We start from the raw sequence: 4,055 nt of genomic DNA, 5'->3' as shown, positions 1-4,055 counted from the left end.
TCATCCTCACCTATCGACACGTAAGTCGCCTCCGCCTCATCCTCACATAATACACTTTTGTAGCCTCTCTAGGCTTTAGCCTCCCAAGGCTTTATATATAGATATATTTTTTTTTTACAGGGGAATCCACCATTCATATGCACATATGCACTTAACATCACAATTCAATCATTTCACTTATATCATATTCAAGCAATAACAATTGTTCCACTCAACACCAATCATTTCCATCTCATTCATTCAAACACAACACAATATTAAGCAAACACAACCATTCGTAGAATATTTGATTAAATATATGGATATAGCAAGTATTAACTATTTACTTACTCAAAATACACTTATTCCTTTAGCATATAAGAACCTCCTTTCTCCACAACTTCCTTTCCGTGCCTTTGAGTACTGTCAACACATTCATCAATTCACATTTCATGCATATTCCAAATATTCATGTAAATGCTAGTTCTAATGCATTACAAGATCATCCCCTCTCTAATTCATATTAACTCTTCCTCTAAGACTCTCAATTATTGTTTTAATATCATAGAAACATTTTCCATCTAGTTAAATACCAATTTAACTTAAATTAACATCAAATAAATTGCATAAAACTAATCTCCAACATCTCTGTTTTCTAGACAGAATTTAGTACCAAGGTATATTTATTGCTGGGCAAAATTGGCTTAATACAAAAATCTCATATTAAATAGACATATCCTTCTATACGTCTAGTTTCATCTCCAAAAAGGATTACTCAATTCCGACTTCTATAGATTTAATTATCTTCAAATTCATCGAGTAAGGGTCATACGGCTAGTTGTACCCGGAAAGGTAACTGCTTGCTCAATTTAAGCAACCAAAACGGCAAAAATAGCAAAATCACAAAACTACAAAGTTATAGAGGACTCTTCAAATACAGAACATCATATAACCCATGTTATGCCTAAAATACAGAACATCAAGGTTGCTGGAATTTTGACAGTTTTCTATCTTGACATACTTAAACTTAAATCAAGCTTAATCTCTATGCAATCATTCAATACTCTACTAATTCATGATAATCAGACCTTTAATTAATCAATGAGAGCATCAAATGAAGTTTTTCCAATTTGTAATCAAGAACCCTAATGAAAAATTAATAACACTCAAGTAACAACTTACCAATTTCAGCTTTTGGGTTGCTAATATGCTTAAATCCTTTAGCTTTAGCTTGGCTCCTTCAATAGTTGGCAAAATCCTATCTTAATCTTAAGTTTTTCTAGGTATTCTATTCCTCTCTCTTATTCCAAATTTTGTGTTTTTTGGCCATGTACGAATTTTAGAGAAATGAAGAGGTAAAATGAGCTTGCTCATGGTTCCAATTTCCAAGATTCATCTCTCAATGCCGCCACCTACTTAAACTAGTTTTATCATCCTAAATTAATTCTTACTAACCATATATAGGTACTAACTTTTAATTGTATCTTTTAAGTCCAGTCTATTTACCCAACCTTTAACTATTGGTTCAATTAAGTCTTAAGGCTTAATACACATAACCCAAGTACTTAATCAACTTATCTAAATTAATAATCTAATATCATGCTTCTTATTCTCTACTTATAATTAATATATATCTGTTCTCATAAAACAAAAATATTATTGATATACCATCATATGCCCAATGATTAAATGTAAATGCACATAACATGGATGATGAGAAAATGCAGGCGTTACAGTTCCACTTCTGATTTATGGACTTCTCTCCGCGCGCGACCCCTTACTTCTGCACCTCTGTTCTTGACATTTTGGGAGACCAACGTCAGTTCAAAGGATTGAATTGGAGGATTCCAGCAAAGATTGAAGTTTCTAGATGATTGACCGAGACATCCGAGATCCATACTTGAGGCTGGTTTTAGAATTGGCACTTGCGACATTCCCACTCCGATTCAAGAGAAGAGCGGTTACATGTTCTATTTTCTTTTCTGTTATTTATTTTCTTTTATATTTGTTTCTTTCATTATGAGTAGCTCGGACTGCCGAACCCATTGGGGTTCACCTTTGTTGATGGATTGTGCTTAATTATTGGATTTTTATTTGCCATTCTTGTAATCTTCTTGCTGTTTAGTAATAAAGTTTGATTTAGTTAATTTGAGACGTTGAATTAATTGTCTTTTGGGTTATTTCTTGACATTGAGAAATGCTTGTTACAACTGGAAATTGAATAGTAAGAACTGGTAGTTAACACTTAGAGATAAGGTTAATTCACTTGCCGGATTAAGAATTAACAACTCTTAATAGATCTAAATCACACTTAATGCTAATATGTAATAATCTGATAGGAAGAGATTCCATTAGGTTACAGCAGGTTTAGGAACTTGGTGAGCTCGAGAGAGGAGCCGAGTTCGATTCAGGATTTAGGCACGGGTAGCAAGATTGGTAATTTATAAAATCAACCTTAGAATTCCATCACTTAGGTCCCCTTCGGGTTTGCTTCTTTGTTACGGTTGTCTTTCGATTGTTAGTTGGTGTTCATTCATTTATTTGCATTCATAGTCATTAGTTAAGTAATTTCGACTTCTCACACCTTATTTTAGATTAGATAACATAGCAAATAGTAGTAAATTTAGGTTCATCCAATCTCGAGAGATATGACCATGATACTCACTAGTTGTAGGCCGCATCGATAGGTTCACTGCCTTAGATGTAGGTTGCATCAGTAGCCCATCAAGTTTCTGGCGCCGTTGCCGAGGATAAGTAACGGTGAACTAGAGTGAATTGTTTTTGTGTTAGTTTAGTCATTATATGTTTATTTATTTATTCTTTAATCTTTAATTTATTATTTTTGTTGATTGGTGGTTGTTTGGTTGTCGGTTTTAGGTAGTTTATGACTAAGAGCTCTAACCTTGATCCCATAGCACCCTTATCTGACCTGGAGCGCTCTCTCATATTATTGAAACGACGTTTGCAGGCAGTTGAAGGGGAGGACGGAGTTACAGTTCAAGTTCAAGGAGTTGACGCGATGGAGAACCTCAACCCCTAGGCCGATGACAATCAAAAGACGATGTACGAGTTTGCTCGACCATCTTTGGATGGGACGAAAACTAGTATAGTCAGACTTGCTGTAGCGGCCAACAACTTTGAAATAAAAGCCAATGTTATCCAGATGATCCAGCAGAGCATGCAGTTTGGAGGATTGCCAAGTGAGGATCCTAATGCTCATATCTCTAAATTTTTGCAGATTTCTGACGCATTCAAGATAAATGGAACAACCGATGATGCCATTCGGCTGAGATTGTTTCTATTTTCCTTGAGGGACAGAGCTAAGAGATGGTTGCAATCTCTTCCATAGCAGATGATTACTACCTGGAAGGCGTTGGCCGAAAAATTTTTATATAAGTATTTTCCTCCCGCTAAAACTGCTAAACTTAGAAATGACATATCTTCTTTTATGCAGTTTGATGATGAAAGCATGTACGATGCATGGGAGAGGTTCAAGGACCTTTTAAGATGCTGCCCACATCACGAATTGCTAGTGTGGATGCAGGTTCAAACCTTCTACAGCGGGTTGAACCTTACAACGAGGCAGATGGTGGATGCTGCAGTAGGTGGGGCGCTGAATAGTAAGATGCCCGAGCAGGCTCAAAACTTGATAGAGGAAATGGCCATGAACAATTATCAATGGAAATCCTCTAGGAGCCGACCAGGAAGACAAGGAGTGGTCAACCAAGTAGATTCTATAGCAGCCTTGGTAGCTCAGCTGGAGCTTCTGACCAAGAAGATTAACCAACTCTAGATGCCGGTTCATGCAGCGAAAGTTGGCTGCGAGTTTTGTGGTGGTCTGTACTATAGTGCAAACTGTACTGTGGGAGGTATGTTTGCTTCATCTTCCTCTACTTTTCCATCTATTTTTGCTATGTCTTCTGATGTTGAGCAGGTTGATTATATGGGGAATGCCCCAAGGCAGCAGAACGATCCTTACAGCGATACATACAACCCTGGGTGGCGCAATCATCCCAACTTCAGTTGGAGGAACAATAATGCTCAGGGTCCACCTGGTTTTCAGAGACTTCATCAAC

General features: G+C 36.8%; 1 non-coding gene across 1 annotated transcript; it reads right to left on the bottom strand.

Moving 5' to 3' along the window:
* Positions 1 to 3,400: 3,400 nt before the first annotated feature.
* On the bottom strand, positions 3,401 to 3,507 carry LOC112534694. The gene has a single exon (XR_003078971.1). It is a non-coding gene; the product is annotated as a small nucleolar RNA R71 (small nucleolar RNA).
* Positions 3,508 to 4,055: the final 548 nt, after the last annotated feature.

This window comes from Ricinus communis, chromosome 1 (assembly GCF_019578655.1).
Source record: "Ricinus communis isolate WT05 ecotype wild-type chromosome 1, ASM1957865v1, whole genome shotgun sequence".
Taxonomy (NCBI): Eukaryota; Viridiplantae; Streptophyta; class Magnoliopsida; order Malpighiales; family Euphorbiaceae; genus Ricinus; species Ricinus communis.
Note: the sequence above shows the minus strand (reverse complement) of the source record. Positions and strands in the feature narration are given on the sequence as shown.